Source organism: Perognathus longimembris, chromosome 14 (genome assembly GCF_023159225.1).
Source record: "Perognathus longimembris pacificus isolate PPM17 chromosome 14, ASM2315922v1, whole genome shotgun sequence".
Taxonomy (NCBI): Eukaryota; Metazoa; Chordata; class Mammalia; order Rodentia; family Heteromyidae; genus Perognathus; species Perognathus longimembris.
The window spans coordinates 46,063,001-46,090,342 of NC_063174.1; the positions used below are offsets into that span (position 1 = coordinate 46,063,001).

The following is a 27,342-nucleotide window of genomic DNA, read 5'->3' on the forward strand; positions in this document are numbered from 1 at the left end:
AGAGAGAGAGAAAGAATGTAATGTATACACTACAAAATTAGCAAAAGGAAGGGAAAGGGTGGGCCAGGAAGGGCTGGTGGGTGAGGATGTTGACAGGAGTGACTGTTAATGAAGATGCATCGATTCATAAACTGCTTTGTTAAATGCCAACTACTTCATCTTTTTGAAATAAAAAAGGAGAATGGGTCTTTATTACAGCAGTATATAAAACATAGTATAACTTTATAAACACTTATAAACATCCTATACATTAGAACTGATGGTGCTGATTTCAAGTTTAGCATATGTAGTTAAAGAATGTCACCAGCCTTCCTGAATGCCTGGGATTGAAACTCCCCTGCATGTCTGCACTTAACTCATCTCTACATTGCATGCACCCCAGTGAGCTCACCCAACTCAACAATGCCTTCTATTAGTAAAAGAAACACTAGAACACTAATAACACTATTACACTTCTATTACTAAAAGAAACACTATAACACTAATGAGTCCTAACAGGTAAGTTACTGAGACATTTTTGACCTCCTGTACTTGCTTTTTCCTTTTGAACAAAAGTAACTTTCACCTGGGCAACACCGTTGTAACAGTGCTTTTGAAAGCGCTCTGAACAGCCATTTCCATTTGAATAGTCGGATGAGGACTGGACCCTTCAATCTGCAAGTCTTCAGCTTTGAAGTTATCAATTGTCTCAACTTTTCGGAGGATTTGGAGCTTTGGGAAAGGTCTTGGTTCTCGCTGAAGTTGGATTTTCAGTGGCTCAATGTGATTCAGGTAAATATGTGCATCTCCCAAAATGTGTACAAAGTCACCTGGCTGCAAGGCCCTGATGTGTGTGATCATGTAGGTGAGCAGGGCACAGCTGGCAATGTTGACGGGCACGCCCAGGCCCATGTCTCCAGACCTCTGGTACAGCTGGCAGGGAGGCAGCGCCATCGGGGGAGATCTTTAGGGTTCCAGGCACACATGATGATCCGCCGGTCAGTCGTCGTCGGGGTTGGTTTTGATGGTGTCGATCACTTTTTGCAGCTGGTCTACTCGTTGGCCTGTGTAATCTGAATCCCTATCTTTGCAGTCTGCTCCAAAATGCCTCCACTGGAAGCCATAAACTGGGCCCAGGTCCCCTTCTTTTCGGGCAGAAAATCCCAGGCTGTCCCAAAAGTCTCTGGATCCATTGGCATCCCCCATTTCCACTCCCTCGGAAGATAGTTCTTTAGCATTTGTGGAACCCTTGATAAACCACAGCAGCTCCTCCAAAACACCCTGGCAGAATACACGTTTGGTTGTGAGCAGAGGAACTTCATCTCTCAGGTGGCAGCGCGCCTGCCTGCCGAACACGGCCAGCCAGCGTGCCGGTGCCCTGCGGTTCTCCTTCCTGAAGCCGCAGCGCAGGATGTGCTCCACCTGCCCCAGGTACGGCCGGGGCGCGGCGGGCACGGCCGGGACGGGCAGAGCGGCGGGCGGCGCCACTACTTCCTTTCTTAAGAGGTTCCAGAGACCTCTTTTTGCTCTCCTATTCTTGAAAAAAAAAAAAAAAATGAGTGGTGAAGTTCAAGCAGAATGGAATTGTGGGAAGGGAAGGTGAACTAGAGTGAAGAGAATCAGGAGCTTGTTGAATGCAGATTCCCAGGCCTCACCGTGAGTGAATGGCTTAGTAGACCAGAGGGAGCCTAGGAGTCTGCGACTTTGACAAGTCTCTACAAGTAATCAGATGGAATTAATTCTTGAATCATACGAGACGTAGATGGGTGCAGAGTAGTTCAGAAAATGAAACAGGCTACTTAAGTTTAAGTTTGAATCTCAACCCGACCAAATCACTTAATTTCAGTGTGATTGTAACTGGTAGTATTTGTATTGAGTTATTATATCCAAAATACAGAGTTCAGGACATCATCATATTAATGTTTAGCCACTGCTTTTATTCACACAGTTCTGAGTAATTTGAATTTTTATATGGAAGGTATTAGTGTATTACTCAGGACCAAGTCATACTGCAGGTTGAAACCAAAGGCAAAACGAATAATGTTAATCTTCTTTTTTGTTGTTGTTGGTCATGAGGCTTGAACTTAGGGCATGGGTGCTCTTCCTGAGCTTTTCTCTTAAGGCTACCAATCTACCACTTAGAGCCATAGCACCTCACCGGGTTTTCTGGTGGTTACTTAAGAGATAAGAGTTTCATAGACATTCCATGCCAGGGCTGGTTTCAAACTAACAAACCCCAAATATCAGCTCCTCAAGTAGCTAGGATTACAGGCATGAGCCAGTGGCAGTCAGCTTTAATCTTTTTTTTAAAATATTTTGTTCATCCTAGAATATTTATATTTATTTATTTTAAATGCCATATCAAAATATATTACTTGGAGGAGAGTAATCTTTTGCTTTTGGCTTTGTTGATTGAGGCAGTACCTTATTCATCTGCCCTAGAATCATCCCTGTAGAGTAGATGGTGAAGAGGCCATGTTCCTGTGAACACACAGCTCACTGATGAAATACTGAGGAGATGCAGGTATTTCCTGGCCCTTGGGAGGAATTGTGGATATGACTTTACTCAGAGTAAGGTGGGCTAGCGCTATTTAGGTCACAGCAGATACCTTACTCCTAATACATAGCTCTCATAAAAGCATTCCCAGAAAGTATTCAGTTGACTAAAAGTTACTTACACAATGCTTTACAATAATATTTGACCTACAAAATGACCTCAAGCAAGAATAGTAATACGGTCATCTCTGTAGTGCCTAGTTTGTAACAGGTATTATTTTAAGCATTCTGCATAAGCCAAATGACTTAATTCCCTATAGTACTGTGAAATGAGTATGGTTTTCATCCCTACTTATAAATATGGAAATGGAGGTCTTTAGGAATTGCATAACTTCCCCAATGTCACACAACTGGAAAGTGGCAATGCCAGGACTAAAAAATGAGACTTTTTGCTCAGAGCACTTATTCAACAACCACATTACATGATAGCCTTTCACTCCCATCCCCTAAATTAAGGAAACAGAGACCCAAGACTACAGGACTTCAGTAGGGAGCAAAAAATATCTGAGGTCCTCCATCTCCAGTTTATTGATGCTCAGTGATTTAGGGTAAACCTCAGCTTGCATATTAATTAGTATCACAGGCAAGCACCTACATCAACATCTAGCTCCGTCACCTACATATTAAGGAATATAAAAGAATGTTCTATTGTTTTATAGTGAATTATCTGTTCATAGCAGACTCACTCTCTCTCTATCTCTCTCTCTCTTTCTCTCTCTCTCTCTCTCTCTCTCTCTCACACACACACACACCTTTAGAGTACTCATGGATAAACATTCCACCATATTCAAGAATGACTATGTAGAAAGGAAGGATGCTTGGATCACTTGGAGGGAGCTTCCTCCCCTCTTCTTTGTATTCACATTTTGATACCTCTGCAGTCATGAAGGCTGTTGACAGCAAGTCAATTTGGAAAGTGCAATCTGTTGAAAGCTTGATGAGGACATCTTATTTTTAATGCTAATTCTTGTTTGCAGATAATCCTCTTCAAGTGATGTTTACATAAGATACAGAGAAATGACAGGACAAAAATAGTTACCATAAAATTCTCCACAGGCTATAAACAACTTCAACTTTTGGCAGAAGGACTTTATTATTTATATTCTCAGACACATGTAGGTCACACACTTTTTCATGTTCCTGCTCATACATCTGTAAATAACTGGTGCACAGCGTGGGCAAACATAATCAATGAGACCCTTCCTATGTCTTAATTAAATTCTAGTAAATCTTGCTCAGAGCCTAGTGTATATGTTTCTAGGACCATCATCAATGTACAACAATAATACTGTAGTCAGTAATCTTATCTTTTTTTTCTTAAAATTGCAGTCAGAAGCAATCCATTTCTAGTGATATATAATTGCTATCTTAAAAAAAATCTCAGTATTTGGAATCCCCACTGGTCAAATATCCAAAAACTCCAAATAACCAGCTAAGATGCCATGTTCCTAACATAGACTAAGGTAGCAGATTCTGCAAATGAACTAAGGACCATGCTGGTTTACATTAATACATTAATTTCCCAGTTAAGTCTTGATGGGAGGAATAGGATCTAAGTTTTGTTTTATTAGGCTGAATGAACCATTATGTTTATGAATAAAACCTTTAGACTTTTTCCTCGAAGAAATCATTTCTTTGTGACTTTTGATATTGCAGTATGATCATTTGATCTACTTATAGAGCAATGATACTCAAGTTATAGGTTCCCTTGGGGTTCTATGCCAGATGGAACTATGAGTCCCCAAATACATCAACAACCTCAATCTCAGAAACCCATGAATATGTTACTTCACATGCAGAGATTTTTCAGCTCCAATTAGGACCAATATATAGTGAGAGGGTCCTATCCTATTCAGGTAGGCCCAACCTGGCAAACCTTTACAGACATGGGAGTCAGGAAAATGTGACTCCAGGGAGAAAGCCTGAAAGGTACAATACTAAAATCAGAGGAATGGTCCATGAACATCATGGAATGAGTGGATTTGGAATGGAATGCTTTCTCTAGAAACTGACAACACCAAGATGGAGATCTTTCCTCCAAACTGGAATGTAGCCAGCTAACAACACTTTGATTTTGGTCCAGTAACATCTATGTCAAATTTCCAACTTACAGGTGCCCATTTATGCACCTGAATACTTGGCCATTTGTAACAGCAATAGGTAATGAATACAGGATGTTTTCCAGTTAATAGGCAACTCGGCCTCACAAGGTGTGTCGTTCCACCTTTAAAACAAGTATTTTTAGCAAGCATTCCTGCCAAAGGACATGGACATTCTTCTGTTCATGTAGACCCAGTTATGGGTCCTGTTAAGGACATAAAGAGTTCATTCATCTACTTTCCAGGAAGTAAACTCAAAAAGCATTCTATGGTCCAAAAACCAAAACCAAGCTCAGACCAAATCTGCTCAGGCTCCAGCAATTTCCCCCTATGTCTCAAAGATAAGAGAGCCCCAGAATTTCCCAACAATTAGCAACTTCTGATTCTCTGAAATCTTGGGTTCACCATCAGGTGATAAGGAAAGGAGATGAAGTGTGGGAGGCAAGACAAATGTCTCAGATCTGGCTCCCAGGTGATTTCCTTAGAACACACCTGACAGATCAATATCATGTATTCTTTCCTTAAACTAATATTGACTATGTGTCTAGGTGCTGAGGGACACAGTAGCAAGCATGACAGATAAGGCTGTGGCTGGGACAGCTGGCACATACAAAGTTTCTACTGAACCATGGCCATTTATAGAACAATGAGAACCTGTCTCCAGTTCCTCAGCCCCTGATGGCAACCCTCCCTCCATCCAAGTATGCAGAGAAGTGACTTGGCAGCTGCTGAGACTGGCTTTAGCTTTGCTAGCGATACTATTTGGCCCTGTCAAACAAAAACCCCACGTGCTAAAAACTGGGTTGCCATTGTGGCAATGTTGGGCAATAGGACCTTTGAGAGAAGCCTCAACCCCCCCTCCCCCCTCCCCCCTCCCCCCTCCCCCCCCCCAGTGTCTCAGAAGAATAGATTAGATCTCCCAGAAATTGATTGGTTCTTACAAGACAGAGTTTCTATACAGCGTTCCACCCCCTCATCCCTTCCTCTTTTCCATGTGGGCTTTTTTCCCGTGCCCTTTTCATCATCAGTTGAAGTACCATGAGAGCCTCACCAGAAACCAATACTATGCAAACACTATGCCCTAGTACGTGAACCTGGAGCCAAATAATTCATTCTCGTGTCCTCATCACTACTCTCAGGTAGTCTGTAAGATCAAGAGAAAATAAACCTATCCGCATACAGAGTTGAATCAGAAGTCATCCCTGACCAGCGACAGTAAAATCATAGATATTCCTAATTGTTGCTTTACAGAATACCGTTGTGTGAAACTAAGTACCTTATCTTTATTACTATTGAAAGAATTATCATTATTTATCACCTACTTGTTCTCAAATTTAATGTTGCACATAAATCATGGCTGTAATTCCAGCTACTCAGGAGGTAGAGATTTGGAGAAGAGAAACACGGCACCAGCCCAGGCAAAAAGTTAGCAAGACCTCATTTTAATTAAAGCCTGATGATGCCCGGCTGTGATGCCAACTACTGAGCATCTGTACATAGGAGCATTATAGTCTGAAGGTGGTCACAGGTGAAAACTCAGGACCCTTCTTGAAACTTGGCTCAAGTGGTAGAGTGCCTGCCTAACAATTAGTTAATGTTATAAGTTATTTCCAATATATTTCCGGATAAGCTTACACCTGAATATTTCCATTTTTTTACTATTCACAATTTCTTTCTATTGTGTTTTCATGTTATTTAAGTATATAGTAAATCCCTTGACTCATGTTTATAAGATACCTATTTCATCACTCTCGTGTGTGTGTGTGTGCGTGCCTGTGTGTTGTGTATGTGTGTGTGTGAGTGCAGGTGTATGTACATGAGCATGCCGGTATTAGGATTTGAACTTACAGCTTTGCTTTCTTACTTGGCATTTTTTGCTCAAGGCTGGCACTCTACCATTTAAGCCACAGCTCTACTTCTGGCTTTTTGGTAGTTAATTGGAGATAGGAATCTCATAAACTTTCCTGCACAGGCTGGCTTTGAACTGTAATCTTCAGAACTCAGCCTCCTGAGTAGTTAGAATTACAGGCATGAGCCACTGGCCCTCAGATCACATAAATTTTTTTTTTCCATTTCTAAGAAAAGAATATTTTTATTCTTGGTCTACAATTGTGTAGTGTGTCTATATTTTTTCTACATAGAAGCATTTGTTCATTATTTTTCTTTTAATACAATTCAGTAACTGTGTTACTAATTTAAAATTGAAAACTAATTTAAAAATTCTAATTGATTCTAACTTAGAAATGGAAATTTTTTCATTTATATTTAGGAATGAGATTCTTAGTGTGGTGGATGTGTGCAAGTACTTGTGATGTTTGCAAGGTTTCTTGTCAGGTTATTCTACCTTAATAAAGCAATTAGAAAGATACTAGTTTTATTCTGAGTTCTGTTCCAGAATATAGCTTTACATTTTCTTTAGAAACTTAACAACATAAAAACCCTTGCTTTAAAATCTTTGAGCCTGACATTTCCAAGAATTCTTTTTTATTGCTATTCATGTGAACAATAGATTGACTGAGTACACAATTCTTAAATCATGTTTTATCCTTCAAAAATCTAAAAATCATCCCATAGAATTTAATATTATGAAAGAGATATAACTCATACAAAACTCATTTCTTCTATCTGAATGCTTACAAACATTTTTTCTAAATATTAAAATATGTTTAGATTTAAGTCTAGGTTCAGTGTCTTTTTTCATCTTGCCTGAATTTAAGTTGATAAACATTTGCGAGCTAAAGACTATTAATCATCTGAGGATAAAAAATTTAAAAATCTCTTTATATCTTATTGTTGTTTAACTGTACACACTTTTTGTAATATTTTTAAGTTGAACTGCTTGAAGCTATTGTCTATTTTTTATATTTTCCCTTATACCCATCATATAAATGTATCCATGATTTTTTGTGAGAATTTCACAAATGTAGCTGCAAATAATGATGACAGTGAATGTGTTTTATGGGTTTGTTTCCCATGCTTGTTTTGATGGATGAAATTTAAATAGGGGTTTGAACTTGTGCCCTTAGTTGAAGCGACTATCCCTACAAGTCACAAACTACAGATCTCCTTCTTCAGCTCCATTCAGTAAGTTTCTAAAATCAAGCACAGATAATATGCGTCACTAGGAGTAGTTCCAGATATGCTCCTCAGAGATCTTGCTGGGACAGAGATTTGTGGATCACTTTCTGGACTTCTCTCCTACCTTCACACTTTAATTATCAAAAGCCATGTAGTTTTACCACAAGCAAAAAAGAGTCTGCTTGGAAAGTTTCATAATACAGTCTCTCCTTTGCTAAGGAAGTTCTTTGAGATTTATGGTATATGAAGCCCCAGGTTTTAGCTGTAATAAGGAGTTTCCCTTTTAATTATGGCTCTCTTTCTGTGGGCCTGTGGAACAGGGAAAAAGCACAACCAACAGTGTTAAACATGTCATAGCATAAGAAGAAAACAATGATTTTCACAAATATTACAGTACAAAGGTAGAAAAGAAAGGAAGTAAAAATAGACCATTAATCTGGTGAATAACTACCAAGGTATAACATGAGTATTTTAAGTAAAGAAGAGCTGGGCACTGGTGACTAGGACCTGTAATCCTAGCTACTCAGGAGGCTGAGATCTGGCTTCAGTGGTTCAAAACAAGCCCAGCCAGGAAAGTCCATGTGAGAAAAACTATGAGAGTCTTATCTCCAATTAACCACCAGAAAACCACAAGTGATACTGTGGCTTAAAGTAGTACAGTCATAGCCTTGAGCAAAAGAGCTCAGGGACAGCGCCTGGGAAGTGAGTTCCTAGCTCCACAACCAACAACAACAACAGCAACAACAATACAAGTAAAGAAGAAAAGGAGGGAATGGAGAAATAAAAGTCCTTAATGAAGTATGGCTAACAATTTTCCAAAAAATAATGGCAAACAGCAAACAATACCTCCAGTAAGCTCAGAGAATTCCACATAGGATAAACACAAATAGATACCTAGACACAACTTAGTCAAAGTGATAAACTCCAAATAGAAGTCTTAAAGGTAAGCCATAGCCAAAAGGAATATGTACAGAAAAGGAATAAAAGAATCAAGAAGAGAAGTACAGCAGACATTTAGCTGGTAATTACATAGATTCCAAAGCATTAGAATTACCCCTTTAGAGGCCTAAAAGAAACAATAGCAACAACAATAACAAAATGTTGACCTTGTATTCTGTACTCAAAGAAACTCTCTTTCCATAATGAATGAAAAATAAGTTTTCATAGAAACCAAAGCTGAAATAACTATCAGCATCTATCACTCAAAAAAATTTAGGCAAGTTTTTCCATTAAAAGGAGTACAATACCAGGATGGAAATGTGGATTTACACAAAAAAATTAAGGGCAAAAGAAATGCTTATCTTAAAGAATGCTATATGTTAAAGACATGCCTGTCTTATTCTTACTTGTGTTAAAAATAATTAAATCTGGGGCATATCTCAAGTGGTGGAACACAAGAGGCAGAGTGCTATCCTTGAGCAAAAAGAAGCCAGGGACAGTGCTCAGGCCCTGAGTTCATGCCCCAGGACTGGCCAAAAAAAGTGAAATAAAAAAAGCATTACAGATTATGGGAGAGAAGTAATAAAGCTATATTATTGCAAGATTCTACCTCACATGTAAAATACCAAAATATAATTTCAGTGTATATTCTTATAACTTAAACTTTATATATCTATGTGTATATTGTAAATAGTTGAGAAATGTTGAAAAAGTTTAATTTAACTTCATACACTTGTGGTATATATATAAAAACATAAAACAAGGCAGAGGAGAAAAAGGAAATCTTTGAATATATGGCAGAAATGGAAGATAATCAGTAATGTGGCAGGTTCAACTCCCAAAATGTCAAATTACATTAATTAAATAACTTAATGTAAGTTATCTAAATGCACCAATAAAAAGGCAATGAATGCTGTGGTAGATGCTCTGTTCAAAATCAAAAAGTCACTTTACCTACAAATAAATACACAAACAATATGTCAGTATATATACAGAAAATGTAACCTAAAACTCACTATGGCATTATTGTAGAAAGAGAGCTTATTTTTGATTAGAGCCATCTTAAAAATAGATCTCAATGACTGGTCCAAGGTAGATATCAAGCTAATATTTTCTTAATAAAAAAATAGCATTTCATTACAGACGATGCTCAGTTGTATCCCTATTGGACAAGAACGTTGGAAGTAAAAGGAAGGCAAATGAAAGAGCAAGAAGAGAAGTAGGAAAGATAATTTTTGTCACTTTTTTTTTATCATGGACACTAGTGGAGAATGGCTGCATCATGAGGGTTTGGAGGACAGAGGATGAGGATTTAATTAAGATGTAGCTCAGAAGGAAAGTGGAAGCTAGACCATGAGCGTCCTTGCATCCAGGCCATGGAGCTTGTGTATCATTCCATCTCCTTTCCTGAACCATCAAACTTTTATAAGGAAGGGAAAAGTGAGGTCAGTTTTGGAAAGTAATCTACATAGAAGGTTCCTTTAAACACTTATTCTTAGCATATTCATAGGTATCATGTGGAAAAACCAACAATTTGATTTTTTTTTATTGAAACATCTTACATGAAGTACAATCAGACAAATTTGTTTTTGTCTTTTCTTTAAATTCATTCATATGGGGGGCTTTTAATATGCCAACGTGCTATGATGTGCTATGAAGCACACATCGTGGTATGATATAACATGGTATGAATCCTAAATACCTGTGGTTACTTTTTTTTCCCATTGGACTTCTAAATGGAGTATTAGTTTGCTGTGCACAGTAATCTATTTTTGTGTATGTACCTCTCAAAGCCTTACACTATCACTCAGATTTCTGATGCAATGCTGGTGTTCTACCACTTAAGCCACAGCTCTACTTCCTGCTTTTTTCTGGCTACTTGGGATAAGAGTTTCACAGACTTTTCTGCTCAGGCCAGTTTCAAAATACAATCCAGTAGATCCTAAACTTCTCTTAAGGATTTGCCTGAACAGGTGAAGCCAGGCCCAACCCCAGGTGGTCCATCTTTCTTTCTGTCTGTCTTTCTTTCTCTTTCTTCTTTCTTTCTTCCTTTCTTTCTCTTTCTTTCCTTCCTTTCTCTTTCTTTCATCCTTCTCTCTTTTCTTTTCATGTGCCACTACTGGGGACTTGAATTCAGGACCTAGCTGTTGTCTATTAGCTTTCTTGCTCAAGGCTGGCATTACACCATTTGAGCCACATCTCTACTTCCAGCTTTGTGCTAGCTAATTGGGATACGAGTTTCACAGACTTTTCTGCTCAGGCTAGCTTCAAAATACAATCCTCAGATCACAGTCTCCTGAGTAGGTAGCCTTACAGGTGTAAGTAACCAATGTCCAGCCAAACTCTTTTTAGGAACATAACATTAGTTGAGAGATCTATGTTGGACCAAAAAAGGGAATGCAAGGGGGAGATTGGAAAACTGTTAAAATAGCTACAGAAAGAGATAAGGAAGATCTAAACCAGGATTGTAAGCAGGATCGTGGCATAGCAATTTCTCAGAGGTAGAACTATAGGATTTGTCAATGGATCAGGAAGAAATTGGGAGATGAGATTAGGAGGTACTGGGGTTCCAATTTAGACCCTCTCACTCTCAGTCATGACTCCTACTTGTACCACACTTCCAAGAGTCTCATGGGCTTTTCTTTCTGGGCTGTCTTTGAACCACAATCCTCAGATCTCAGTGTCCTAAATAACTAGGATTACAGGAGTTAACCAGAACTTAGTAGGTTTCGTGGGAGTTTTATCTTATTTCCTTCATAATATTTACCATATTTTGTAATAGGAGTTTTAGATCTTTGTTGTGACCTCCACCACGGGAATTTTCGTCTGTCTCATTCACAGCTGTATGCCAAGTTCCCAGAACAAGGCACCTGGTAGGCGTAAGGCTAGAATGAAGTGCTAGGTAGACCAGGCCACAATATATAGTTAAAGGTATTTGGGGTGATATTAGGACACACTTTGAGAAAAGCAGATGACCCTCTAAAATACAAATGACCCTCAGTCATCAGTTGAAGGTCTTTAAAAAAAAAAAAAGACTAGGGTTCCCTAAATAGGAGGAAATTCTGCCTCCACTTTGCTTTCCAATTCTAGCTATATCATCAAGTCTTTTCTGGGGCTCCAGCTTACTTTGTATATGTCAGACTTGTCAGATCTCACAATCCTACATCTTGTGTGTGTGTGTGTGTGTGTGTGTGTGTGTATGCATATTTATGTACGTAGCCATATGACGAATAGCAAATATACATATACATATATAAAGAGAGAGAGCTGGGGAACAGAGGGAAGGAGAGAGAGAGAAGAAAGAGGAGAGTTCTTACTTGCTGTCTTCTCTGGAAAACTCTGACCACTATAGTAGGAATTCAATAAATATCTCCTGGGTGAATATGTTTGGTTTTCATTGGCTGTTAACATTTCTTCCCTTATTGCACTTCAAGCTCTATGAAGCAGGGATGGCTTGTTCATCTTTAGATTTTCTCAGTGTCTAAGACCACTACTCATTCTTTCATTCAACACGTCTTTCTTAATTTGCTTCCTAATCCCATTCCTTGTGTCCATGCAGCACCCATGGCTTCAACTTTCACACCTCTGCTTTGCTCTTCCTCAGACCCCAAGATTCTTTTTTCCATTTATCCTTCACAACCCCGGTCACATACAACCTCTTCTATGAATAAGAAACCTTTTATCTATCTACTCAGCAAACGTGAATTAAATGTCTACTATGTGCCACGCACAAGGTTATATTTGTCAAATAAATATCTGAGCATCCAGAAAGAATTAGAATAAAGAGAAAGTTGGGATGATGGAGAAAAACATATTTGTATGCTTGGGATCCTTTCAATCTTCTCTGCAGCGTATTCATCAATCAGCTAAAGGACTATAGACCTGAAGTCTTTTCGCATAGAAAAGAATATATTCAGATGCAATCAAAAGGTCAAATAAATGCAGGCAATGAGAAGCGTATAAATTTGAAGACAAGTATAGCTGGTTGGGGGTAATGAAAAAAGAAGCCTGGAAAGGAGTTCCCAAGGAACAGCATTCCCTCCCCTTGTCCCTAGTTTCATCATCCATCCATCAAAGGTGATTAGTGCAGATTCAGTGTCAGCACCCGTGAACTGAAGCTTAATATCCGAGGGGAAAAGTAGTCTTCCTAGCCCCTGCCTTGCACTGAAAGGATTTATAAGGGTAACAGAGATTGGCAGATTGCAAAGGTCACTGGCCCACTCCTCATCCTCCTTCCATGGCACAGGAACCGGACCTTGCACATGCTGTCAGAAAAACACATCCCATATGCTGCAACGCTCCAGTAGCTGAAAGGTCATTTGGAACCTGAGCGCCTCTAAGTCATGCGTGGGTATTCCTGGTCCACGCTCACTTGCATATCATTGCAGTGAAAGCCATAGGCAGGTAAGTTTCCATCTCTTAGCCTGCCTGTCTGCCTGAGTCTGAATCATAAATTATATTTTTCCATTTTACAGTGAGAAAAATCTCCTCTTCTTCAATGACAATAAAATCAGTGGAGCAGATTCTGCCCTTCATTGCTAATGGACCAATCCTGCTGAAGTCAGCAGAACTTCAGGGCATGTGACTTTGGGCAAAGCATGTTTCAACTTTTTTTTTTTTCTTTCTCTGTTGCTAGATTTTTATTACCTGACATCTTTCTGATTCCTCTGGATTGCACAATAAGGGAAGGGTGGCCCAGTTTGGGTAAAATAAAAAATGACCCAAACCACTGACCTAAATCCTGCCTTTGAAATTTAAAATTACATTTACTAGGAAGGAAAATAGTTTTTTCAGTGTGGGTGGTTTTCTTTTTCAAAAGCCATTTTCAAATGTTGACCTCCTGAAAGCTATCATACCAGTTTGGATTGGAAAACAGAAGGGTAGGTAAACATCTTTTTTAAAACTTAGAAGTGGGGGGGTGTCCATCCTTTTCTGAATTCATTATCTGCACAGAAGAAGAAAATACCAAGATTTCCTGGTCACACTGTCAGATTTGACTGTAAAAGTAAATTGTTCACTTTTAGGAAATGTTGCAGCTTTTTGTCTTACCTTCCTTCAAAGGCGAACTCAGACTAAAGAAGCAGAGGTAGAAGCTGGGCTCCAGTGGCTGAGGCCTGCAACCCTCATTACTCAAGCAGCTGAGAAGTGAAGATTTCAGTGCAAACCAGAACAAAGTTGGAAGAGGAGGTGTAGCTCAAGTGAGAGAATGCCATCCTTCAGAGAAAGGCCAAGCAAGAGTACAAGGCCTTGAGTTCAAGGCTCAGTACTGGCAGAAAATTTTAAACAAATTAACAACACGAAAAGAAGCAGCAGAGATAGGAGAGTTTTGCTAGGGCTAGAAAACAGAGTTGAGGACACTTCTTCCCTTGCACAAATGAAGGTGCTATATGTATAATTGCCACATAGAGCACAATCCACATGCCTCAATGAAATGGATTCAAAGACTCTCCTCCATTCCCTCCCTCCATTCCCACTCACTCTGTGAGTGTTTTTATCAAGAAGTATTATCTAGAACGTGAGACTTTTACACTTGGCAACCCTGCAACCATTTAATTATCAACTCCTCTGTCTGAAGTCAGACCCCTGACCAAAAGGAATATGCAACAACAGATTTTGAATAGAGGGAGGAAAGTTTGGATCATGGCTTTTCAGGAATAACAGCAGGTCATCACTGTGTGTTCCTTATCTGAAAGTGTCGCCACTCATTGTGTACAGAGATAGTTCCTTAACTGAGGACTTAACTGATCTCCCAGAAACTAGGGCCTTTGTCACATTTTGTTTCATAAGCACAGTACAGAGTACAGAGTACTGGTACTGGTACTGGTACTGGTACAGAGTCCGATTACATATAAGGCATTATAATATTTAAATCCTGGACCTAAGTTCCAATTCTGTCACTTGCAAGCTATGTGATCTTGAATAAGAATGAGTAGCACCTCATCTCAAGCCTGCCCTGAAAAATGGGTATCAAAGTTACTTTCAGAGTTTGTGAGGATTAAGAATGACAGGTTTTTAGGTGTCTTCTACCAGATAATAATAGTAATAGTTATAACTTAGTTATATATTTGTAATTTATTATAGTTATAACTCAATTATAGCTATAATAATAATCATTTAAAAATCTTTTCCTGACATAAATTTATGATTTAAATATTATTATTAGTATTAGGTGAAATGTACCTAGAACATATCTATCTTAATCCTCAGAAACATATTAATTAATTTTAATCCTCTGTGCCAATAATTAATTAATAATTAATGCATGGCACAGTAGATGTGTTTATTATTACCATATAGTGGTTTAGTAAATGGATCAAGTAACTAAGGATTGAGGATTTAGCTCAGTGGAAAACCACTTGTCTAACAAGTGCAAGGCCTTAAGTTCTATCCCTAGCATCTCAAACAAACAAACAAATAAATGGAATCAGCAGTAATGTAAGATTTGGTCATATAACTGTATTTTAAAGAGTTTGGTTAATATTTGAAGAACTAGGAAGCAACGTTCTTCACCTTCAAATGTCCTCCCCGCATTCTCACAATCTTGCCACAGGTGCTGGAGAAGTTGGATAGAAATTTCCAAACAGCTTCAGAGTATTAATAATTTGGAAGCCATCCCTACAGAAGAATTAACAGTATTTTATAGTGTTAGCACCATACGATGTTTAACTTTCAGACTCTGTCACTGTGAAGTCCTATTGGTAAGCAAGATTATGAACATGCTTCCTTAAAATCTTATAGCACCTGGTAACTAGGTAGTCCTTCCAAGGACCCTTCCTTGTCTTTCATGCTGATGTCATGCTTCAAGGAGCCTCTGATGTGATCATGGCACAACTCAGAATGTTATTACATCACAGTAACTAACATTCATTGAGAACCTACCAATACTCAGTACATTTCTAAGCACTTTTACATGAAGTCAGTTCATTTAACCTTCATAGTTCTCTAACACAAGCACTACCTATGTGGACATTATCACTGTCATCATCTTTTTTTTTTTTGCCAGTCCTGGGCCTTGGACTCAGGGCCTGAGCACTGTCCCTGGCTTCTTTTTGCTCAAGGCTAGCACTCTGCCACTTGAGTCACAGCGCCACTTCTGGCCATTTTCTGTATATGTGGTGCTGGGGAATCGAACCCAGGGCTTCAAGTATACAAGGCAAGCGCTCTTGCCACTAGGCCATATCCCCAGCCCTGTCATCATCTTTTTACAGATGAGCAAAATGAGGAACTTAGAATTGAGTGCCTTGCTGAAGATCACACAGGTAGTAAGAGGTGAATTAAATATTTGAACCCAAACAGGGAGAATGTAAAGTTCTGTTTCCTAATGTTATAGATGCCAACAAAGATATATTAATCCCACTTCCCCTTACAGGTATCATCTCAACAATCTTTATGAACTACTATAGCTAATAAACTTTACACACTTGTGAAAATATGGCTAGCTCACACAGTAGCTGCCAGAGACACAGTGTCCTACAGGTAAAGTCTGCTTAATTGGTGAACATTCCAAAAGCCAACATGCTAAAGTGAAAATTTAGGCAAAAAAAAAAAAAAAAAAAAACCCACAAAAAAACAACTGGCCACAGTCTCAACTACACTGCTCCAAAACGATGTGTGGCCTATCATATGTAGTGGAATGTTGGTTTTTTTGTTTTGTTTTTTTTTGCCAGTCCTGGACCTTAGGACTCAGGGCCTATGCACTGTCTCCAGCTTCTTGTTCAAGGCTAGCACTTTGCCAGTTGAGCCACAGCGCCACTTCTGGCCGTTTTCTATATATGTGGTGCTAGGGAACCAAACCCAGGGCTTCATATATACGAGGCAAGCACTCTAGCCACTAAGCCATATTCCCAGCCCCTAGTGGAATAATTTTAAGGACCTCTTTAACCAAGTTTTCTTCCAGTAGGACAGGCCAAAGAGATGGCAACTGGGCAAATTGTGAGGTATGGCCAGAGCTCCCTAAATCTTTGTGGCTAAAGGCTAAAATATATCCAATTCCTCCCTGGTGATAAACATTGCTTAAAAGTAAACTGAGCACAGTAAAAGAAAAGGCAAAATTATCAAAGACAGTAATCACCATGGGACTGTAGAATCGTCTTTTTCATTGGTGTTCTTGGCCCATACTTGTGTACCTGTGTGCCTATAGGTCTTTTCATTTCTTTCTCACACCAAGCTCTTGCCTTGGGAATTCTGCTCATGCACATTTTTTATATCTGTGCATGAGCTGGTTCATATTGCTTCCGACTATAATGTGTTGACCTTGAATTGATTATTTCCAGATGTCAAGATTCAGCAGCCCTACCTATTATCTATTTTCTGACCCTGTCCAATAGCAAGACTTAGTAACTTCTATCTCGCTGAAATTATAAAAGAGTTACAACTGTACACTGTATTGATTCCAAATAAAACGTTAGTTCTGTCCTAGAGTAGACAGGTTAGATTGCCTATTTATTAAAATTTGAAAAACAGGCCAAGAACTTTGAGCAACTCAAAGTCGTTATTCCCAGAATCTTTACTGTTATAAGCTCCCTTTCTCCTTAACTGGAACAGTTATAAGGGTTCATGGATTGTTCATGCTTTTCAAATGCAAAATTAGAATTCTTTTTACTTTGATATTACAGGTTTTAGTTCTATTGCTGTCCCTGCTGACTCATTACTTTGCTCTTCCTGATCTAATTCAGATGAGACCGTGGCCTGTAAAAACAAGAAATATCCTCACCTGAAGACAGAAAAGTTGTCTGGTTGACTCTTCTTAAATCATACAATCGTATCCAAAAGAAAAAAGCATAGATATAATTCATAGATTAAAAGTGCCAACTCAAAATGAATCCTCAGATTCCATATGAATACCAAATATGCTACAAACAGAACTTTTGGTAAAAATAAATACCATAGAACATGGCATTTACCATTAAGCCTCAACATTACAAATGGTGGCTAATGCAGACTTATGTCCCTAGACAGTGCTGCCCTCTTATATGTGACTGACAGTCACAGCTTAGCAAATTCTCATCAGATAAACAAAACCGGGATAACATCTTCCAAGTTACCATCATTTCTTATCTGGATGCTTAGAATACTTTCTTGGCTGCCATTCGCACCTAAGCGCAACTCCCTGTTCACATAGACCTAAGTGATTTTCATAAGTACTGCATCAGATATTATCTCTCCCCTACTTAATGACTTCCAATAGACTTGTATTGCACAAAACGTGGCAAAAAAACATGAAAATTTGCTCCGTAAATGGCTCCTGCCTACCTTTCCAACCTTGTCATCAATATTTTCCCTTCTTTCATATATTCCAATCAAACCTTTTTTTTAAACTTTCTGAACCATGCCAAATAAATAGTTTTCAAACCATCTTGCATAACATCCCTCCCCTCCCCAACTTTTTCTGTGGATGTTGTCTTGTTTTTCTGGTTTCTGCTTCTGTTGATATAGTCTTTAGGGACCCACTTTTGCCTATCACAAGACTTTTCGTAAACCTGCCTGTTCATACATTTAACAAATGTATTTGTACATATAATATTTTCTGAGATTTTTTTTTGATGGTACTAGGGATGGAACTGAAGGTATATCCAAAGAGACTCAAAGGGCAACAAAAAAATTGTGAGGATAGTGTTAGGCTGGACGGAACCACAGAAGTGAACTTTTGAGAATGGTCTTTGAAGACTGAGAAGACCACAGCCAATCACCAGCAAGAACCCAGGAACCATTTCTACAATAATGAGTCACTGTATTCTGCCAATGGCCTGAGTGAGTTTGGAAGATCTAGCCTTTTAACCCAACACAGAATCTAAATCTTCTGGACCCCTCTGATCTACAGAGCTATGATATATAAAAGTGTGATTTGAGCCACCAAGGGTTTGGTAGCATGTTATGCAACAACAGAATGTTAATACCCTATTATTCTGGGATAAAAAAATGAATAAATAAATAAGAAAAAAGTCAAATAAATGGCAAGGCAAGACACAAACTAGAGTAATAAAATAGCTACACATTTTTCTTTTAAGATTTCTAGTTGGTCCTGGCTAGGTATATTTGTTTCTTTCAGGGTCTCCCTGTTTGCATAAAGTAATGATGGTGGATTTGATCATCCAAAACCCAACACTTCACTCAATTAATATGTAATCACAAGCCATATTACCTAGATAAAGACTACTAATAAAAAATAGTACATATTGTACCTGAAAAATAGAAAATAGAAGGGAAAAACCAAAGAAAAAATGAGAAAAGATGAGATGAAGAAGGAGAGGGTGAAAAACAGGAAAGAGAGAAGAAGATAAAGTACAGAGGAAACGGATCTGTTCTACAGAAAGATCAATTAATTCCGCATTAAAGCCTGACTGGATCTATGTAGCATATCACAGTAGAGCACAGGGTATCAGGCTTCTCTTGAAGTTCTCCAGAAGCAATAGAGATTGCCATTCCCGGTCGTCTTTTTCAACCTTCCTGAACATGACTAGGTCTCTGGCTACTTAAACAGCCTTCATTGCCATCAAAGGAAGCAAAAGCTCCAAAACCATGACATTAAAAAAAAAAAAAAGTATCTACCTCATGTAGATATTTCAGGATCCAACAATTATAAAAACACAAAATCACATCTGTTTAAAAGACATGGGGTAGCCAATAGCAGTGCTAGACATTATTTCCAATAAAATTTAGTAATTGAAAATAAATTTTATTAGGAAAACATCATTTCTAGACTTTCCCTCAGCATGACAGAGAAATTATTTTCCCATGGATCCCAAGGACATTTCTCCCTCCCATGTGCCTTACTAAGTATATGGCTATTTTATAGTGTGTGGGGACATTTCACCCCATATCCAATGTCTAATGTCACAGATTAATATCCACACATTGAGACAAAAACCAGACAGAAACTTGGTGTCGAAGTTACAGTAAAAAAAAAAAAAAAAGAAAAACATTTGTGTCAGGGATAAAGTAACTAGGTAATTAAACACCAACCAAACACACACACACACACACACACACACACACACACACACACACACACAAATGAACAACCTCTGTGCCTAAACTTCTACAGCTTATTTCATGGAAGAATTATTTCATGGAAGAAGGCTTTTTTTAAAGAGCTGTTAAACACTAAAAGGAAGAGCTGAATACACAGGATAAAGTTCAGTCATACAAACTGGCATCCAAGCCCTAAAGAAGAAGAAAGCAGATATTCATCTAGCAACTTCTGTTCTGGGTTCTTAGGGAAATACCAGCTCTGTTTGTCTTTGTCTATGACCCACCATGTTATTGGTGAAGACATTCTCAACACATTGGTTACATAAAATCTCTTGACTAGCCAGAGTCAAAGAGACTTCTAATCAAAGTGTACTTTCAGTTGCTCTTCTTACTGTGCTCAGGAAATTCTAAATGATTATTGCCACTATTTCCTACATAAAATGACAGTTGTATAATTTTCTATTCTCTGTATTGTGGCTTTGGAAAGCCCATTAATATGATGGTTGAGGAAAAGCCAAACCTTAAGATTGTAGAGTAGGTCAAAAAGTTGTTTATGCCAATCTCTGGGAGGAAAAGTACTACATAATTACAAAATAACATATTTAGACAAGGGGTCAGCAAACTTTTTCTATAAAGGGCCACAGAGTAAATATTTTAGGCTTTGTGGGCCACAGCGTCTTTGTCACAACTGCCACTCAGGCTGTAATTTGAAAACAGCTATAGAGCATATGTAAATGAGTGAGTCTGGCTGTGTTTCAATAAAACTTTATAAACAAAAGTTTGATTTAGGGGCTGGGAATATGGCCTAGTGGTAGAGTGCTTGCCTCGCATGCATGAAGCCATGGATTTGGAAAAAGTCAAAAGTGGCACTGTGGCTCAAGTGGTAGAGTGCTGGCCTTGAACAAAAAAGAAGCCAGGGACAGTGCTTAGGCCCTGAGTTCAATCCCCAGGACTAGCAAAAAACAAAAAAACAAAACAACAACAACAAAAAATATTTGATTTAGATCTCCTTCAACCAGTTTAAATATAAAAATCATTCTTAATTCAAATCTATCACCAAAATGGATGTTGGACTAGAATTCCAAGAACCATGGTTTTCCATGCCGACTTAGACCGTTTTATGTTCCCAGAATTTATCACATGATTATATTCTTAGATTTAATACAGAAACATAATAAACAGAAACACAATACAGAAACATAATAAAAGTTGTTCAAAGTTGTATACAATGGGCCCCAGATGCATATTATTGAATTCTGTCAAATATTAATTGAAGTTTATCTTTTCTAATATGCTTTAATTTTATTTACTTGGTGTTTTTACAGCTTGTAGTATATGAAGAAAATACAATGTAGAAAATCTGAATATCCTAAAAATTCTATAACTCATATCTGTGTTTGACAGTAAAATACTGTTTATTCACCTAAAATCCCAAGATTGTTTTCCAGAAGACATAAAGTGTTTTAGAATTATATGAAGGTATCATTGGGATAAGAAATTCTCCGATAATTATTTGGTATTAGGTCATAATGCAATTACTTATGACCTATAGTTAGTACCGTTTCTGCCCCTGAACCTGTGATACCAGTGACTGTATTAAATGAATAAATCTAAAGAATTGAGTTGAGGTTGATTCTAATTGCAAGCCCTGGGAATAGCTATAGTGAGAGTTATTATGGCTAGTTTTATTATCTGAATAGTAACCAGAGTTGGTGAAGACAATTTGTGTGTAATGTATCCAATGACTATGTCCACATATTCTTCATATTAACACAAATAAGATGATTGCTATAAGTTTATCTAAGCCAGTTCAAGCCTATCAATAATCAACAACCATTTGTCAAGTCTCTAATTTATCCAAAGCTTTACAGTTTCCTTTATGTCCATTTTCCCTTACCATTTCTCTGCAACTTATCTTACTTACTGCCCAATGGATTAGCAATTACTTTTCCGAATTATCACTGTTGCCTACAACACTATTAAATTCAAGCTTTAGGAATATACTTAGGTTCTAGTACACGATTTAAGTGTTTCAAAAAAAAGATAAGCCCACCATTCTTCAAGTTCTTCCATTCTCAGCAGGAACATGTACCCTCCTAGCTACACAGAACAAACGGGGTCACTTTTTCCTTCATTTCTTTTTCTCTGACTTATTGTCTATGCCTTACTGCCATTTCCAGTATTCCTCTGACCATTTCTCTCTTACTATAATCCTCAATCTTGCATAATTCCACCATCTCTTCCTCCCTCCCTTCCTCTCTTCCTAAAAACTGGTGGGTTACCATGTCCTGTGCTTAGCACCAGAAACATAAAAATGATTAAAACAACAGTGCACAAGATAAATGGTGGCATAAGAGTCACAAACATACAGTAAGATGTTGGCAGCACTGTTGAGTCCAAAGTCTGCTTTATGCTTGATTTATATATGAGATTTATCCATACTGATATATATAGTTTCAGCTCATTCATTTTAGTTGCTAAATATCATTTACTTGCTTATCATAGGACACAACTCATTTATCTTTCCCCTGTTCATGGAAATTTACCTGGCTACAAAGTTTTGCTACCAAATTGAGCACTAAATGGGCATTTTATACACACATCTTTGTGGACATGGCTAAAAGTTTCTTGATGTCAGCTTCTCTGGATGCTGGAGATAATACCAACTTCCTCTGAAAAACCATGGCTTTAATGTTCTCGCCTGCTATTAGGGCTTGAGGCTTCCCTGTCACCTTGGGGCAACTGGTGTTGTCAGACTTCAATTTTTCATTGTCTGATGTTTAAGTGCATCTTATCACTGCTTTCCACCATGGTTTCCATCCTCATTTTAGCTACAAAACTGCTTTTTTTTTTTCATGGACATCTAATCCTTATCTTCCTGTGAAAACACAAAGACTTTACTTGTACCCATCATTCTGCTTGACCCCAATTGCATTTGGCATGGTGGTGGCCACCATGCTCCAAAGCTCCACCTTTTTCTAATATTGAACCAGTATTCTAGGGCTGAGAAGGCAAGAAATGGGCATCCTCTTGGAAGTTTAGGAGTGAATCTAGTAGATAAGTCAAGAAACATGCTCTCCTGAAAAAATATATTTAATGATAGAATTAAAAAGTTGATACCTTCAACGTGCTATGTGAAACCGTAGCTTCTATTATTGATGATCTTCTTGTATCCCCTTCCTGTGGTTGTACCTGCACTATCTCTGTATCTTATCTGAGTACATTGGAAACTGTGTATACTGGTATTAGAACTAGGAAACTGAAAGGGAATACTAAAATTGAGAGACACAGGGTAAAAAAGACAAACGACTACAAAAGCAATACTTGCAAAACTGTTTGGTATAAATGAACTGAACAACTTATGAGGGGAGAGGGAAAGGAAGAGGGGGAGGGGGGAATGAGGGAGGAGGTAACAAACAGTACAAGGAATGTATCCAATGTCCAACGTATGAAACTGTAACCTCTCTGTACATCAGTTTGACAATAAAAATTTTTTTAAAAGTTGAAAAAATGCAAGTAGCTGTCATAATATCAAACACACAAAATGAATATCAAACACACAAAATGAATATCAAATCAAATACTCCCAAATCTGAGGATATGCAAAAAAAAAATCATCATGAGAACACATTGATCATAAGTTCTACATTTATCTCACTATGTAACTGATATGTCTTATGTTCATGCTTGTTGACATGTGTGATATATATTGTACTGGTGATCTTATTTGTCATAAAAACACAGCAAATGTTTCATGCTTTAAAAATTCACAAAATCGGGGCTGGGGATATGGCCTAGTGGCAAGAGAGCTTGCCTCGTATACATAAGGCCCTGGGTTCGATTCCCCAGCACCACATATACAGAAAACGGCCAGAAGTGGCGCTGTGGCTCAAGTGGCAGAGTGCTAGCCTTGAGCAAAAAGAAGCCAGGGACAGTGCTCAGGCCCTGAGTCCAAGCCCCAGGACCGGCCAAAAAAAAAAAAAATTCACAAAATCATAACCTACCATGATGTCCAAAATGTGGTAACAAGTCTCAAGAAAGTTGCTATGGGCAGTGGCCTTGTCTTTGTCTTTCTCTTCTCCTTGCTCGGACGTAGCCCAGCTCCCGGGCGGACTCGTTTCGGCCATCTTTTCGAGACCAAACACCATGCCTTTAATTAAGTTACAGAGTTCTGATGGAGAAATTTTTGAAGTTGATCCATCAACTTCAATTGCCAAACAATCTGTGACCATAAAGACCATGTTGAAAGATTTGAGAATGGATGATGAAGGAGATGATAACCCAGTTCCTCTACCAAATATTAATGCAGTAATATTAAAAAATGGTCATTCAGTGGTGCACCCACCACAAGGGTGATCCTCCTCCTCCTGAGGATGATGAGAACAAAGAAAAGCGCACAGATGCTATTCCTGCTTGGAATTCCTGAAAGTTGACCAAGGAACACTTTTCGAACTTATTCTGATTGCAAACTACTTAGATATCAAAGGTTTGCTTGATGTCACATGCAAGACTGTTGCCAATATGATTAAGGGGGAAACTCCTGAGGAGATTCACAAAACTTTCAACAAGAATGACTTTACTGGGCTGGGAATATGGCCTAATGGTAAAAGTGCTCACCTCGTATACATGAAGCCCTGGGTTCGATTCCTCAGCACCACATATATACAAAAAGCCATAAGTGGCACTGTGGCTCAAGTGGTAGAGTGCTAGCCTTGAGCAGAAAGAAGCCAGGGACGGTGCTCAGGCCCTTAGTTCAAGCCCCCAGGACTGGCAAAAAAACATTAGGCTTAAGAAAAGGGAAGACACAGCTTTTAATAAGACAGATATAATAAAAGGAACAAACGATCATCTCTCAATCAATAAAAGACCCAGAATAGCAAAAACAATCCTAAGCAGAAAGAACAGTGCTGGAGGAATTACAATACCCAACTTCAAGCTGTATTATAAAGCTATAATAATAAAAACAGCTTGGTATTGGCACCGGAACAGGCCTGAAGACCAATGGAACAGAATGGAAGACCCAGAAATGAACCCACAGAACTATGCCTACTTAATCTTTGATAAAGGAGCTAAAAAAAAATAGGATGGAAGAAAGACAGCCTCTTTAACAAATGCTGACAAAACTGGTTCAACACATGCAACAAACTAAAACTAGATCCTTCTATAATACCCTGCACCAAAATCAATTCCAAATGGATCAAATACCTCAAAAATAAAACAGATATCCTGAAAACACTAAAGGAAGGAGTAGGAGAAACACTTGGGCTCCTTGGCAAAGGATGGAACTTCCTTAACAAAGACCCAGAAAGGCTACAAATCAAAGAAAGGATGGACAAATGGGACTGCATCAAACTGCAGAGCTTCTGCAGGGCAAAGGACATAGCTCACAAGATAAACAGAAAGCCCACAGATTGGGAAAAGATCTTTACCAGCCATACAATGGACAAAGGCCTCATATCTAAAATATATGCAGAACTAAAAAAATTGCCTTCCTCCAAAACAAAACCGCAAAGAACCAATAGCCCCCTTATCAAGTGGGCTAAAGACTTAGAAAGAGACTTCTCTGATGAGAAAATGAGAATGGCCAAGAGGCATATGAAAAAGTGCTCTACATCACTGGCCATAAAAGAAATGCAAATCAAAACAACATTGAGATTCCATCTCACCCCAGTAAGAATGTCCTATATCAAGAAAACTAACAATAACAATTGTTGGAGGGGATGTGGCCAAAAGGGAACCCTACTTCATTGTTGGTGGGAATGTAAACTGGTTCAGCCACTCTGGCAAGCAGTATGGAGATTCCTCAGATGGCTAAGCATAGACCTACCCTATGACCCAGCAGCCCCACTTTTGGGCATCTACCCAAAAGACCACAAAGAAGAATACACTAAAGCCAACAGCAAAACAATGTTCAGCGCAGCACAATTTGTCATAGCTAGAATCTGGAACCAACCCAGATGCCCCTCAGTAGACGAATGGATCAGGAAAATGTGGTACATATACACAATGGAATATTATGCCTCTATCAGAAAGAATGACATTGCCCCATACGTAAGGAAATGGAAGGACTTGGAAAAAATTAAACTAAGTGAAGTGAGCCAGACACTAAGAAACATGGACTCTATGGTCTCCCTCATATTAGCACAGGTTTAGGCTAGTCACAGCAGAGGATCACAAGAGCCCAGTAGCTATACCCTTATGAACACAAAAGATGATGCTAAGTGAAATGAACTCCATGTTATGGAAACGACTGTTAGATCACTGTTGTAATTACTTTCAACCTGTGAAACCGTAGCTTCTATTATTGATGATCCTCTTGTATCCCCTTCCTGTGGTTGTACCTGCACTATCTCTGTATCTTATCTGAGTACATTGGAAATCGTGTTTACAGGTATTAGAACTAGGAAACTGAAAGGGAATACCAAAAGCGAGAGACATGGAGTAAGAAAGACAAACGATTACAAAAGCAATACTTGCAAAACTGTTTAGTGTAAATCTATTGAACAACTCATGGGGGGAAAGGGAAAGGAGGAGGGGGGGAGAATGAGGGAGGAGGTAACAAACAGTACAAGAAATGTATCCAATGCCTAACTTATGAAACTGTAACCTCTCTGTACATCAGTTTGACAATAAAAATTTTTTAAAAATCAACCATTACTTTTCATTTTCTTCTTTATGACTTATTAGTCTACCAATCAAAGAATCAATTCAACTATTACTTTGTGCTGAGTATTACACTAGTCAGTAGAGTAAAAATATTCTTTTCTCATACTTCAATACTACCACTCTCAGGGTCATTTTCAGTGAAGGAGCAGAGGTAGAGCTGGAGGAGTTGGGAGTGTGTGCTTTTGCTATCTGAGAATATTGAGTTGGTAATCTGGGTTGCTGGCACACACACAAAAAATTGGCCCTATGCCATTTGTCATCAAGCAATGATTTTCTAAATGCTGCCAAGTTCTCTAATAATAGACCTTCACTTCACTATCAAGGCAGTCAATTGTGAGAAAAGCAGGTCATAAAAACATCATAGTTTTTTTTTTCTCCTTCACTTTGCCGTGTGAAGATTCGTATGTGGATCAAAACATAGTTGTGATCCATGTTGAGGTGCTTTGATTCTCAAAAAGAAATATGCTTTGGCTGAGTTTATGAGCCGAAGGACCAAGTGGCCTATTTTCAGAACACCAGAGAAAAGACTAACTGTGTCAAGCTTGAAAATATTATAACTGTCAGTGGATCTTGGCTGTTTGGCAGATAGACTTAAAGCATTGAGTCTACTGAATCTGAAATTTCAAGAGAAAAATTCATCTCATTTAACATTGTAATAGATTTGAAGTTATTTATAGTCCAAATTCAGATACAGATACAACATTCTAACACACAAGTCTGATGGCCTTCAGTTTGGTGGAGATTTCAAGGACAACTCTTGAAAATGATTTCAAATGAAGAAAATAGACTTGTCTATTTCTACCGAAACAAAAAATGAGAGAAAATATATTCTCTTGCTGCTTTGGTTTAAAAATCTCTTTTGGAAACTCATTAAAAAATAGTACCTAGAACTAAATTGTATGCAACCAGCTCTGAATATTTTTTAAATTATGTTTAATTTAGCTTCCAAAATCAATTTTTATATAATCCTGGTAGAATAAAATATTACCCCAGAGACATGAACAGACTTTCCTTTTCACTATTCTATGCTCATCAACATTCACATGTGACTCAA

At 38.3% G+C, this 27,342-nt stretch overlaps 2 pseudogenes; one reads left to right on the forward strand and one right to left on the reverse strand.

Annotated features, from left to right (window-relative positions):
• Positions 1-546: 546 nt before the first annotated feature.
• On the reverse strand, positions 547-23,749 carry LOC125363034 (annotated as a pseudogene).
• A 19-nt stretch (positions 23,750-23,768) lies between these two features.
• Positions 23,769-27,342, forward strand: part of LOC125363035 — a 59,015-nt pseudogene continuing 55,441 nt past the window's right edge.